The sequence below is a fragment of the Pezoporus occidentalis genome, unplaced genomic scaffold (assembly GCF_034315485.1).
Source record: "Pezoporus occidentalis ecotype Australia unplaced genomic scaffold, CSIRO_AGI_Poc_V1 ctg33, whole genome shotgun sequence".
Taxonomy (NCBI): domain Eukaryota; kingdom Metazoa; phylum Chordata; class Aves; order Psittaciformes; family Psittacidae; genus Pezoporus; species Pezoporus occidentalis.
In genome coordinates this window covers 3,844,461-3,859,787 of record NW_026915268.1, presented here as the reverse complement: position 1 = coordinate 3,859,787, position 15,327 = coordinate 3,844,461, and the positions used below count along the sequence as shown (strand labels likewise).

Here is a 15,327-nt window from a genome sequence, read left to right as displayed (position 1 = left end):
AGTCACTTTTACTCATTTGCAGAATGCTATTCTGGGCATGTCTTAGCTAGATAGAAGATTTGTATTTGCTTTCCCAACCTGGAGAGTCAGGGAGCGAATGTCATGACATAATTCTAAGTATATGAGATGTCATTGCTTAATGAAAGCCTGAAAATGCCACACAAATGTGATTTCCTCCTCTATTTTGCTGGAAATTATGGTCGGTTGAGGCAATCAGGGTCCAATTTGAGCTCTGTAAATTGGGTTCCTATAACTGATACCAAAATATCTAAATAGAATAATGAAAATGAGATTTCTATTTAAAATGTTGTGCATAGCTGGTTTACTTGTTCATACTTGAGTACAGTAAAGTTAAAATTATTGTGTTTTGGGGTTTTTTTTACCCAAAGGTGTATGTTAGCTCAAATGTATGTAAATCAAGAAAATGAATTTAAAATCTTTAGTTATTTCATCAGTCAGCATGTACATAATATGTGCCACAGAACTGAAGGGAGTAACCATTGGTAGGATATGAGTAATTGGAGTAACTACCAGTTAGGTGAAATTAGATGAAAACCAAGGAGTTTGGCTTTTCTAAGGGTATCCTCCGTTTTCTGTGTTGAGCCTGTATCCCAGACAATCAATTTGTGCCAGAAGAAGAACACAAGTCAGTTTGGCAATTGGGAAACAGTGCACCCACAGTATAGAGGTATCAGTGGACAGATGGTAATTTCCAGTTTTCTTTACTCCATTACTTATTAGAATGTTTTGTAATTTATACCCTGCCCATTCTTCCTGCCTCCTGTATCGCTGTAGGTCTTAGAAGGAGAAATGCTCCTGCGGGTTACTACAAGGGTTTTGTTCTATAAATCAGTTGGAGATAAGATTAACTGCAGCAAGGTCTTTTTCTGGAGAACTCTTAGAAAGGCACTGCACGCCCAGTGGACCCTAGTGACACGAGATACACAATTACGGTAAAGGATTGATGGAGGAAAGATGGTGTAGTTGCACTGTTGCTTGATAAGGAGTGTCTTTACTTGCTGATACACATCGGTGGGAGATGTAGTGTCATTGCACAAGATATGGAGCTGAAATCTGAGATAACCTCCGTTCTATAACATATTGCAAAATGTGAGGCTAGAGGTACAAGACAGTGAAAGGAACACTATCCAGATGGCATCGTGGTGACAGGCTTTATATCAAAGACCAGCTGAAACAAAATAAGAGCAGGCAAGAGAGGGCCTCTGAAAACCACTGGTGCCTGTTACAGAGGTAATGTAAGTCTGTCTTTATGGGGAGAATATATTTGCATAAATTCATTGATCAATGATTTTGCTAATCCTGCAGTATTCCAGGCATGTCCCAGCAAATGGATGAACACTTCTATCAATCCTCAGTGTGGGTGCCTAATTACATTACGTGTTTAGAAAAGATGGATTTTTCCCTTCCTGGAGCATATGTAGTAGTTGAGTGCTGTGCTCATTCACCTTTCCTGCTCCTATTAGGTTGGAGGTTTTTTTCCCTTTCAGAATAGCCTGGAGCCATGCAGGCTGCAGAACTTACCAAGATAAGAGCAATGCCAGGTTAGAATTATTAGTTTCATGAATCACTGCCCAGTATGCTTTTTGAGGAAGCCTGGGTTTAAGGCTTGTGTAGTGCAAGCCCTTCACTGGTGCTGCAGTCACTGCTTCGACAGACTCCAAAGTTGAAACTCCAGAGACAGAGATTTCTGGCAAACCTCTCCCATGGTACTGTTTCATTTGCATGCTCTCCTCATCTTGTGACCTGCCCTCCCTCACCTTTGACTAATACAGTTTCTTCATCAGTAATATAAAAGATGTAGAACAAGCATTTTGACTGTTGAAAGTCAAATGAATGTGAACAGCTCAATCCAGAGGACTCTCAACTGTGTATTTAATGCAGACATGCAGCTTGGCACCTTAACCAAAAGCTGAGCTGAAGAATATGATGGGAATAAAGCTCCTAGCAGATGAAGTTGAGGTGATGACAGAGATCTGAGTGAAAGTAACAAGTTCAAGGTAGATGAGTTTATGCCATGATTTGGAAGTCGCAGTTGATTCGCCTCCCCAGAGCAGCTGGATGACAGTCCTTGGGTAGCTGGATGGAATGCTGTCAGCATTAATAAGGCCTCTTTGGCTGGGGAAGGAGGCTGCATGCCTGCATGGCACAGGTTTCCGTGACACCAGTATCAAATATACCAACATGTCCTCAGCCTGTCTGTGACACCTTTTTGGGTCCAAAACTGTTGGTGACTCTGGGAACTCCTGCCTGCTCCGGGGTCAGTCACCAAACAGGAAAAATTGAAACAGAAACTGTTTCAAAGCACATAATAGTCACTGCCTTTTCTCCCTGTGTGCAATTAAGGGTATTGTATGTGACCTATAGGGTATGAATGGTTTGCCTTTTTCAGCATTTGCTTTTGTCTCTCTGCTGTGCTGGTAGAACAACACAGACAAAGGCTTTGTGCTGCAGCCAGTCTTTGTATGAGAGAGGACTCCAAAGTCTGGCTTCTCCTGAAAGAGAGGGTACAATTATGATAGGAACTCTGTGCAGCAGAATTGTTGGTCTACCACTTCAAGCGTTGTGTCAGATATTTAACCTTCAGCTGCAGCTGCTGGGCGCAGGGTACTATTTATTAGCAGTATTCAATATTTTTCGCTGCAACACTAATGTTGTGTCTGTAGTAAATTGGAAATCAAAACAGTAATGTGTAGTTAGCTTAATAAGTGAAGTAGATAGCTTCATCTGCACCTGGAAAATGCATAGGTAGAGGCTTCTGATTGAAATAAATCTGAATCTAAATCAAATAGTATTTTTTTCCTGCAATTTGCAAGGTTATGCATACAGTGTAAGTATACATGAGTGTAAGTATGTATGATGAGAAGAACATGTATGTTATGGTTAAATCAGCAAAGAAATAGTAATAACTTCTAAAAGAAATATGAATAGCATCAATTTCTTTACATAGATATCCAGTTCTGTGTTTCAGAAAATAGAAAATTTAAGAGCTGCATTAGGGGTGTAAGTATAAAACAATTTCACAGTAATTTGAACCCAAATAATCATAATTTCTATGTTAATTTATCATAATGTTATCATAAATGAAGCAATTTCATGTTAACTGGTTTGATGCTTCTGAAGCGGAATTACATTTCTCAAGTTTCTGTTTTAGGGTGAATAATTCAAATGCATTGTTTTTGTGTGTACAAGTGGTGGATGACATCTGCAGGTCCTTAGAAACAAACACTGCAGGGCCATCCAGAAACCTTTGCTGTGCTGTTGAGTACTTTAGGGATACCTGAGGAAATAGCTTGGTCAGGTGAAAGAGAATCAAATGAGGTGGCTACATAAAGGCATTGAAGGAAACAATGGACAGTAGTGCCATTAAAATTGCACTCATCCCTCTTGTGTTCACTGTGCTGGATGGTGTGAAGTGTCTGTGGTTTGCAAGAGCCAGACTGTGGCTGAGACTGGGGTTTATCTAAGGGTCAAATAGAAGAGAAAATTGTGGAAGTTGTGTTGGTGGCTGTGATAAAGCAATGTAGGAGCATCTACTGAGAGAGGTCTTTGCTCACCAGGTTGGTGATTTAGATTTGCTTTCGCATCTTTTGCCATTAGATTCTTAGATTGTGTCTGTCACTACAAGTGCTTTGTTGGAGAAGGGAGGGTGGGGAAAGCGGCTCTTGTCCATGGCTTTCAGCTTTGGACTTGGCTCCTGTGATAAATAAATTGCCGCAATGCAGCATCTCTGCGACGACGCTTGAAGGCCGCTGAGAAGCCCCTGTTGGTGCAAGAGGCGGCTTGGGCTGGGCGGGCTCTGGGGAGGGGTAGTCCCCTCCGCGAGCACCCGGGCTTCTGACTGGCTCCTTGGGCAATTTCAGTCATGTCTTAAAAGGGTTGGGTCCGGTTTATGTGCGAGACACCCCGTCTTCCCATCCACGCCAGGGCGGTAGCGATCAGGTGAGGCACTTCAGCCAAGACTTAGGTTGAAGCAGTCAGGAGAGACCATCCACAATGGCAGTTAGGTTTTATTCTGTATGCAGGCAGGTAGTACGGAGAGCATCTGTACAACTCCTTTTATTTAGCTACTTCTACCGCTTGTAGAACATTCCTGAACAGACCATGAGGGCATCGTTTTTTTTTCGGTGTATATTTTATTTTGCACTTTCTTTTTACTCTGTGGACTGAACGCAAATGAAGCACTGTGAGTATTTGCTATTCAAATTGTTATGGTTTCTTAGCTGTATTGCATACGCGTGCATGAATATAAACAGGTATTGGTGGTGTTTGGGAGAAATTTAACAATTGGAGAGGTGCTGTTAAACATATTGACCTTCTTGCGCGATCCAGCGCTAATATACTGAAAGAGAATCCTGATGGAAAGCAGATCCCTTTCCAGTTTCACCAAGAAACACGTAATTGCCCTTGTCTAGGAGCTGCGTGTTGTCTTTGTTCTTTCAAAACATTTCTTTCCTCTATGAATGTAACTTTCCCTTAGCAACTGTTCATACATGCAAGTCTAAGTTCACAGTATGTGTATATCGCACGTTCCCTATTTCATTCATGTGGATTTATATTAGTTTATATATTAGCTTTCATGTCCAGCATGTATTCATTGCAGGTAGGGGCAGCACATACTGCTACAGTATAAAATTACTCCACAAATGTGGTCTGTATCTCTTGCATTTTGGGGAGCAACCTTTGGCAGTAAAGGTGAGGTTCCCTTTTTAAAAGTTTTGTCGTTTCCTTCCTCTGCTGCTGGAAGCTAAGGATTGCCTGTGTGGTTCCATGCTGCACCATGCTGATGATGCCTTTCAGGGCATCTTCCCGCTCCTCTCTCCTAGTGGAAATCCCAATGGCCCTGGGAGCCAGCAGCACTGGGGCACTGGGCTCCTGAAATTAAGGGGCTGCTCTGGCAAGAGGAACAAGTGTTGTTATTTTGCCTGCAGGACCTGGTAGGTCTGCCGTGGGAGAGGAATAGGAACAAGGGGCTCTGGCAGCCCACTCTCCAAGGTTGCCTGTTGCCAGGCTCCTTGAAGACTTTAGCAAAACCTTTGGCACTTATATCAGCTACTCAGGCTGAACTGCTGCAGTGCCATTTCTATTCCTTGTAAGATTTATGCAACAGTAATAGACATCATCCCAAGCCGCTGCCTGCTGCATCGCTGGGTTTGGCCAGCTTGTCTCTCCCTTGGTCCTAGTGGCCACCATTGGACCTGCAGGAATCCGCAGTGCCGCATTGCGGCACTTGATGAAGTCGCAACAGGCTGGCACAATGACCGCCCCAAAGAGAGTGAATATTGTCACACAGCCCCTTACAGTGTCACTTCCTCCAGCTCTGAAAGGAAAACTAATTTTTGTCTGCCACTTGGAATGCCTTTTCTGTCCTGGGGTGTGTTACACTGACAAGTATGAAAAGAATACGTTCATTATGGTAGGGAAATCTATCAAAACAGAGGCTTTTACTGTAGGGTTATAGCATTAAGGCTGCACTGTACTCAAATTAAAACACAGTATTGAAGAATTATATTGTTCCCCTCTGATCCAGATTTAATCAGTTTCTTTAGAATTTCTTTTGGTGGAATCCTGTAAGAAAACTGCAGCACTAAGCTGACTGAATGCTGAAACCTTTTACCTTGGAAATCATCATTCAGTACCTTCAGCCTGAACAAATGGCACAAGTCGCTTGCTCCTTTCAAATTACAGAATTGGACTGTGTTAGTTTGAATTGGATTGTGTTTATAAGACTGCTTTAGTTTCAGAAAGGACTAAGCAGAAACAACTGTTCAGGCAGGAACCTGAGAAAGCTGTTGTATTTTGCTGAAGTACTGATGCGTCAAACTTAAGGTTTGTATGATCTGACTCTTGTTGTCTCTTTTTCATCCTTTCCATGAATACACTCTGGAGGTTTTCAGCCCTCTGTATGCATCAAAAACTCAATCCAGTTTCCATTGATTTTGGCAGGAGTAGCACAGAATCCATAAACTACAGTACCTGACGTGCATGCAGTTGGGTAACACCAAAAGAGAGATCGCTGTATAAGCTGGGAAAGAAATAAATGAAAATTCCTATTATTAATTTAATTATGTTTTCATTGAACAAGAGGTTTTCAAATGAATCTACAAAGCACAGCCTGGGTGAGCTGAAATTTATTCAATTACATTTTTGGTCACTGTGGCTCCTGTGAAAATCTGCACCTCAATAAATAGGTTGCGGGGACTAGATTCAGACCCTGCTGAAATCAGCAGCAGGAATTGTTCTGAGTTCAGTGGACACTGGTCTGGGGGTGATGATAATTGGACTTGTTCCCAGTGGTTCTAGGCAATATTATCAGCCCTGGAAATCAGCTGCCACAGAGAAACATCAAAACCACCCTGATGATGTAGAACATTTATTCAGTGTTTGCACAAATACTTTTCTTTCTCAGAGTCCAAGTGCTTACAGAAATGTATGGATGTAACTGGGACATAGAGCCACAGCAGCCATTCCCAGTACAGTGTACTAAAAATGTGCAGCCTTTGGGCAAAGACTTGAGTAAATCCCATGATTCATAAAAACCTAAAGGCAGTGTTTCTGGGGCCATATGTGAGTTTAGAAAAATTACTCATTGGAGATTCCTTAATTTAAAAATAAAGCAGTGGGAGAATAATTCCAACCTGTGTTCTTTTCTCTTTGCACCAATGCTTTTATAGCTAAAATTTCCATTCAGGCTGAATTGAATTTATATTTTCTGCCTAGAATTAAAGTGTCATGTAAAAGATTGAAAAGCTGATTGAAATTTCTCTAAAAAGCTTTTTCAACTCTCTCTGGGCATAGGTGTTAGAAAGAATTGGGGGCCGCAGCGGGTACCTGTATTTTATACAGCTGATAGAGGCAATTTGATTGTGTGGGAAAATAGATATGTCTTTCTCTATGTAAAAAGAGCAGCCTTCCTTGAGGGCAAGCAGTAAGGCATTTCATGTAAGACCATGTGAATGACATTCTTGACTTAATATCTAACAAAGTTCGCAACCTAAATGAATCGTGTAGCCTCATTCTCTGTATAACCTTTATTATTTTGTATTTTACATTACCTTGGCTTAGCTCATTTTATTTTATTCTATTCTATTATCATATTTTCTACTTTATCTTGTTTTAGCATATATTATTTATTTGCGTGTCAGTGTAAGTAAGTAAATTCAGGCAAAATGATATGTATGTGCACTTATAATGTAAATCCAGGGCTAAAGATAACACTAGGAAAGTTTGAGCATCAGTCACCAGCATCCTTAGTTTTACCGCTGCTTGTGTACACATGACAACGCATTCTTTGATTGTACAGGCCTGTAGGGTCTTTTTATGGTCTCTTTTAGCTATTTGCACATATTCCTTGTCACAGTCTCTTTGCCCAACCATTTTCTTGGCTGCAGGGCCTGTCGCTCCCTCTCCTCTGCCCTTATCCTCAGCTCCTGACCTTGTCAGTCCCAGAGACTCCAGCCAAGGCACAGCCAGTCTCTAGAGAGAGTTAATGTAGCAATTACAGGACTTAAGTTAATATGCTGTGAAGTGATCACTTTGGGCAAATGGGATCACCCTGCTTCTTGCCAAGTGACAAAACAGGCATTTTAAGCAAAGAATTTTTTTTATTAGAATAACCCACTTTCCCCAAAGCTTGATGGTTTTGAAAGTAATCTCACTTCTTCAAGGAGAAAAAAGAAAATCTGCCATAAACATCTGGCCTTTATAAGCTTAACTAGTTAAAATCTAACAGTTATATGCAAATTAAACTCAGCCACAGAATGGGAAGAATCAGGCAGCTGCAGCAGCGAACACTGCTGGCAGGTTTGAGCATTCTTCCATGGTAAACTTATTTATTTTCCATACATTTCTAGAAAAGCATATTCTTTCCTCTGTGTCCTTGAGACTAGTGATGTTTCTGATGTCAGCTTCCCAAGTTAACAGTGCTAGAGCCTCTCTGCTGTGACAAGAACATATGGGAACCCATGAGCAAGACTAGTACTGGAACAGAAACCACAAACTGGCAACTAGTTATTGTTACTTATTTCAGTGGATTTTACATGTCACCTGGAGACTATTTAGAAGGTTATATTTGCCTGGGCTAACATTGTGTTTAAAAATAGCCCTTGCACAGTGCCAACTCATTTCAGAGTTGGGTACAAATATTGAGACAAAAACCCAGCTGTTGCTGTTCTTGCTGCTAACTTGAGGTGCCAGATCAGAGCTCTTCTAAGCTATGTCAGTGAATAAGACCCCTTGTGAGATCATTATGTTTTCTGTCAGTGGAGAGTAATGGATTGATCAGTGCAGCATCAGTTGCTTTCATTATATACCCACATGGCAGCCATGGGCTTTAACTTTAAGAGTCTATGGGAAGATCAAAGGATTGAGTAAAAGAAACACTCGGGGCTTACCAGAACCATGTAGAGATCCAGTTTGGACCTTGCATAAGGAGCAAATCGTGGATGCCTTGAAAGTCAAGGGTGAGGCCTGTGCTGAGTGCTGAGGGATGGAGTGCCAAAGCCATTTTGCTTTTTCACCTCAGGCCGTGAGAAACAGTAAATATTTAATTTCATGCAAATTCCTTCTGATCCGTATGAAAAACAGCTCTTTACAGCTATTGAAATTACAGCTTCTACCCTACCATCTCAATGTTAATTACAACCATTAATTACAGCAGTAATGTATCTAGATTCACAATTGATAAAATGCCCCTGCTGTTAGTTACATGAGGTGGGACACGAGGGCTGGAAGGGGGTTGAAGTGGTCCTGTGTTGTCCCAGCCCAGGGCAGGACCACTGGGTTCTGTGCCAGTCCTACCAGAGATTCGGTCAGCCTGTTGTCACTGCTGATGCCTGCACACCCTGTAACAGGGGTTTTCTGTATTTTTCCTGTAAGTAACCTAATCAGAACTCCCTCTTCTGAAATGTAAACCTGTTACTGCTTTGCTTAACCCTTTCTGAATACAAGGAACGGAGAATTTGTTTTCCCTTTGCAGTGGCTTTTTATGTAACTGGGGAGAGGTTGAAGAGCAAGTGCTGTGAATCTGCTAATGTAGAGGTCTAGGGTTCTGTCACTGTCAGTGTTAAAGTCTGCTGCTAATGCAGTCACCCAAATTCATGTTTCATGTCTAGTGTTTCAGACAGACCCCGAGATCTCTGCTTTATGTGCATAAATACTGATGGAAGTGTCTAATCTGGCACGGAGTCAACAAGTTCAGTCCACATGTACACTGTGGAAGGGTTTCTTCATGTATTTTCATTCAGCAACACCCCACTACCCCCAGAGCCTCGGGGTCTTGCAGAAGTTGTCTCTGTCTCTGCTGGGCCAGGCTGTGGTGTTCCCTCTTCAGCCCCACTGGCAGTTTGGGCTGTGCTGTTCAGTCTTTTCTGCATCCGTTCACCCACTTCTGAACAGAAATAACATTATCAAGAAAACTATTTACATGAGAGGCTTAATTATGCTTGAAGATGCCTTGGTTAAGGCTTAATAAATTTTCCAGTCTCATTTACTGATGTATGGTTGCACTGGGGATAGGAAGCCTGGAAACTATGGCAGCTGTGGGAGAAGTAGTAATCGGGGAGTATGACAGTAATTCACCCTTGGGAATGTTACCAGCCTGCAGATGCCCCATTTGCAGTATCCATTGCATGCACATAGATAATAGTCTTACATTAGGCCCAATTACATGGTGTTATGGACGCACAACACACGGATTCCATACGCATCCAAGGAGCATACAGTGATAAAGCAGTGCTGTAATTGAAGGAGACAGAAGGAAATGTTAGACTTGTTAGTGCACCAGTGCCACAGCGCCTGAGATGCCTGCTCCCACCAGCCATGCCCACCCGCTTCTCTGCTCCTTTCCAAGTCTTACTTTCAAAATACAGGTTTATCACAGCGTGAAGCAACTCAGCACCTTGTTCTTTCCACAATGTGTTGAGAGAGTTTTGAGCAGGAAAAGGAAATGGACATCATTGTGTAACTTTAGAGTCAAGCCCGTAGGCACATAGAACTGAGGACTGTTGTTTGCAGGCTTCCCGCTATCGAATCATGTATATTAGAAGCATGTAAAGAATCTCTGGTGCCCAATTGCAAAAGGCATTCAAACCCAGAAATACAATAAATGAGCTGGTGCCTTTTTAGCCCTCTTTCTCCATTTACCTATCAGTAAACAGGCCTGAATATTTCTGTCTAACTGAGGCTTCTGCAAATGCTGCCATGTCCCGTGATCAGCTGGATGTGACACAAAAGCAGCCTGGCATGTATCAAAAAGCTGAATGGCCAGCACAGCAGACTTCCAGTGGCTCTGGTAGAGGCTTATTAAGGCTTGGGGAAAAGTGTTAATCAAAAATTTAATCTACCATATAATTTCTCAATTTGATTAGCTGTTTGTGCTGATCGGCTGCACAAGTGGAATGTGAAGATGGAAATCAGTCTCCGTTACCATCAAAAAACAAAGGACGTCTTCAGCACACGACATGGTCTCCCCTTCCCCTTTCACTGTAATCCCTTCAGATTGCAAACAAGAAGCATGGCCATGGATGTTGTAATGATTCACGGCTAGTAACCTCTGCACGTTATGCCACATGCCTTGTGTTTAGGAAAATGGACATTTGCATGGTGTCTTTTCTTTTGGCCAAGCTGAAATAGGATATGACAGCTTTTGTTAAACTAGGATGTAGCAGGTGGTATTGTCATCAGTGTTATGTGTTTAACAAAAACCCCAACCTCTGACGTATTTTTCCACTTGAAATGTGACTGGAAAGCATGAAGACTGTTACTACTTTACAGTGTCCTTAGGGGAATACTAATAGAAGAAATTAAATAGTTAATGTTTCAGATAATTCTGTTATGTTGTGTAACTTCTCCTGACATCATTGCCAGAAGATCCTTTTGGTTCATGTCTAGTACTTAACTGGAACACAGTAGGTAGAAATGTGGGAATGAAAGTAGTATTGTTTCAGATGAGTAAATCACCAGGCATTCTGATATTCATTATGCGCTCTTAATTATGTCATTAATTGAATTCCAAGTAGGAGAAACAAAATCTCTGTGTACTCTCTAATTTACAGAGTTGAGAATGTTTAACTATTGATCTAACAGCCAGGGATTTCTGCCTTCTCAGTCCAAGGAACATGAGAGGGTGCTTGGAGTTCCTGCGTTTTTAAACTAAAATACATGTATTATTAGTAGGGTTCAAAATTTAAACCCTTTCCTTCTTTTTTTTTTCCCCAAAGTACCTTCCGTAGAAGTTGTGTAATTTCTCCTAGCATTAGGAGTATGGGCTCTTTCTGGCTCTCACCTAGTCCTGAACACCTGTATTCCTATTCAGGAGGGTGGAGAAGAGTAAAGAATAATGCATAAATATTACATTAAAAATGCACACATGACAGTCATTTCTGGAGGTTAATGATTTTAATGTAATCACATTGCAGTGATGTACATGAATCTGGAGCAAGTCAGAAGAGAATAGAAATGCAACTGCCTGTAGTTGAATTTGCACAAAAAGTTAGAGGAAGGAGATAGGTAATTGTTTTCAAAGGATTGCAGAGTGAGCAGTCTTTCCTTTAGAGAGACCTGATTAGTAGGGGCTATAAATCAGCTTTATTCTTCAGAAGGAAGAAAGCAGCTCCATGCGTGCCTCTAACCAGTTTGGACAACTGGCAGAGGAATGAGTTAGTGGTGCAGTTCCTCTGGGGTTGTAAATTGGAGTCAATGGGACTGTGACAGTTCAGACTGGTGGAGGATGCACCACCTCAAAAGACTGCTGATCCCACATTATGTATCTTCCAAGTAGTCCTTGGAGGATCCTTAGGACTGCTGCAGTCTGCTTCTGCTTAGCTTGCAAGATCTGACAAGGATCACGGCCCAAGGTGGGAAGTTTGCTGGCGTAAATAATATTGTCTGTAACCTCGGTTTCCTGATTCAGCATTTTGGATGTGAATAGTTTACAGGGTGAGGACTTCTAACTGAGAGGACAGTGCTTTTTCAAGGGACAAGGGTAGATTGGGTTCTGGAAGAGACGGGAGGTATGAAGCTGGGGAGAACTCTGCAGAATACAAGTTCTCCCACATGATGTTGGAGGATTTGGAAGATTCTTGAAGTTTTCTCTTCCTAGCAGCTTCCTGGTGTTTGCATGGCTGTTTCTATGGACTTGAAACATCGGATCAAAATGAAACTGGGCCCTCGGAGCCGCTAGCAGTGGAACACCAGTGAAGCAGGATTGATTTTTTTCCTTCATGCGTTAAAAATGCCCCTGTGTTGTGCCCTTACCTCTGTCAGGACACAAAACCTCATTGCTGGGAATGCTTCATGTGCCTAGGAAACCTTTACAGAGTGCCTCTAGAGCCCACCTCTACCTGAAACCGTCCGCATGCAAAATCCATGGAGTTCCTGCAATGGGAGGTGTGTGTCTGGCACATCCTGCTCAGCAGGGTTAAATTCCTGCAGCTCCTGTGAGGCACAGTTCACTGTCAATTAGTGCCCTTTGCAGTGTTTGGCCTTCTTTGTTCTGAAATAATTGCTGTTATCATAGATGTTTTATTGCCTCCATAATGGTTAACATTTAAATATCAATGAAATAGTATGCTACTAAATCGTGTGCGCATTAGCTGTCTGCTAGAGTTATCTGTGAAATTTGTGGCTAAGGAGTACTTTAATTCAGCAGTGACTTAGGATTCTTGGAAGGAGGGTTATGTATTTGTTGATGAATAAGGGGAAACCTGTGCTTATTAGGGGCAAAACCTGAGCCACTCTCATCAGACATTTTAAGAGTAGAAATACTCTGTGGTTGGGAGAATGTTTTGTCTGTAGAGCAGAAATATTTTAAGAGATTTTAAAATACTTTGGAATCACAGAGTCAGACAGCAGAGGCTGACCTTTCCGCATCTGGATGAAGAATTGCACTGGGAGACAGGGTATTCTCTACCCTCCTTGCAGAAGGAAGCTTGCTGTCATGTCCCGTTCTGCCTGAATCCACTCCACGTCCTTCTGAGATCAATAGAAAGTTTCCCTTGAACTCCTGTGGCTTCCATTGACTCCTGTAGTGCATGCCGTGACCCATGCAGACATCAGCTCTGTATGTGATTTAATTGTTATGAGCTGACTTTCCATGTGGCTTTTATTTATCGGTGTATACCTAAAAGCTTCCAAGTGCATAGCTCATTTGTATGGCACAGGCAGCTGAGGCAGAAGGTGAATTATATTTCTATGTTTATAGAAAAAGAAAAGGTGGTGCAATTAGAAATTCCATTTGTGAGCCCTGTTTGAGCTTCCCCACATGCATGTGTAGATGCAAATATCAAATATAGATATTGAGGGGTGGGTGTGCTGATGTATAGATATATGCACCTTATGAGAGGTTGTGTTCATTTACTGAAATTGCGTATGCTTGCTTTTATTATATAATTGAATGGTTTGGGTTGAAATCATAGAATCCTAAAATGGTTTGGGTTGGAAAGGACCTTAAGATCATCCAGTTTGAGCCCCCTGCTGTGGGCAGGGACACCTCACCCCATGTAGCCCAAGTCTGGCCTTGAACGCCCGGGATGGAGCATTTGCCACTTCTCTGGGCACCCTGTGCCAGCGCCTCACCACCCTCACAGTAAGGAACTTCTTCCTTACATCCAACCTGAACTTCCCCTGTTTATTTTCAACTCATCACCCCTTGTCCCATCGAATGGACCGTAAAGCTCATGTCATTCCAACCCCCATCACTAGCTGCATAAGATAATTGAGCAGTAGCAGTTGTATGACAGAGGGTTTCATTTTGCACCATATAAGCTGCCACAGTGGGAGATGTGTGTGATCATGACATTAGCAGGAGTTCCAAGGTAGAGCTGCTCAGGCCAACAGTGTATCAGATATACCCTGATAGTCACTGTGTTCGCTTGCAGCACTGAAGCCACCGTAAGGTGGTGACATGTGCAGCTTGTGATGCATAGCTGAGGAAATGACAGGGCTGACAGCTGTAAGAGCTCACTCTTAGGTTTTCTTCTGAACCTGGCACTATTCCCCTCTTCATCTTATCCAGTAACTTTGTAATAGACTGCGTTTGAGTCTTTGCATATTGAAAAATTGAATACACAAACCCCTGATTTTGATACCCATTGATCCCAATGCTTAGCTGGGTGTTTCTTGTCCAGGTTTTGGCAGCAGCAAGTTTTCCAGAAGATCTGGAATCAATACTATATATTCTACTATAAGCGGCAGTGTACTAAGGCCTACAGCTCTTACCAGCCTGGTGTGTGAACGTGTGTGACTTGACTGACACAGATCTCTGGCAGCAGATCTGACATGCAGATTCCAGCTTTCCAAAACTTTGCTATTACTGCCATAACTCCCTCTGCTCACAGATTTGGAAAGGAAGGGTGATCTTGCTCTTTTGGTGCAGTTTGCTGTCATGGGTATGTCAGTCCCCAGGCTGGCTCCAGATCAGTACTGCATCCATCTGGTGCAGCACTGTGCTGAAGTACCAGCTACCACCCTACTAACAGCGTGGTCATGTTCTGCCCTGCTGCGATGCAGTGCAGGAGCACCAACCCACTGCTGCCAGTGCCAGAGCCTGCTCACACACTCCTCCTGACTGTACCTATGCATGGCTGTGTTACCTCCAACCTCCTGGCTCTGCCAGTATGCCTGGGTACCAGAAAAGCAGTCTTAGTAGGCTATAATCCAATTTAGCTTTAATCTGCTGATGATCGTGTCACCAAGGGATTTCTGGGCAGAACAGTAAAAATGTTTTTAAATCAGCAGATGACCAAGAGGGCCACTGAACTTCTGTAAAGGTCTTCAGGAGCTTTTGATGAAGTGTCCTTTGTAAATACGTAACATCGCACAACTAGATAGTTCACACAGGGAAGGGTCACATGCCTTTTCAGGCTGTTTCAGTATTTTCTTCAGCACAAACACACAAAAGCACTGTCTTCTCCCAGTGTGATCCTGTGGAGTGCTGGGCCTCTTACATAAAGCAGAGGACACCCCACTGCAGCCAGAGCAGCACCAGCCATGCTGGGACATGGCCCCATTGATTCCTATGGCAAACTGAGCTGCAGAGCTGGTGCACTTTGAGCATGGCAATTATGCCCTGTTGGAGTGCTTTCCATTTCCTGTGCCATCTTGATAAACTTTATATCTTCTAATTTGCTGGAGAGTCATTGATATAATTAGGAGCTCCATAGATGGGAGCAGCACACTCAGAAGATGATAATCGAGTCAGTTCATTTTTCATAAGAAGCGCTCAGGGGGTCCCTATAGCAGCTGGGATCATTTTCTCTTTAAGCTGTGCTTTCATAGAGGAGCAGAAATCCTTATATGCCTGGGTCATGA

General features: G+C 42.5%; 1 protein-coding gene across 4 annotated transcripts in view; it reads left to right on the top strand.

Annotated features, from left to right (window-relative positions):
* Positions 1–15,327, top strand: part of SLIT3 (slit guidance ligand 3) — a 519,568-nt gene that overhangs the window by 292,755 nt on the left and 211,486 nt on the right. The window lies entirely within an intron of this gene.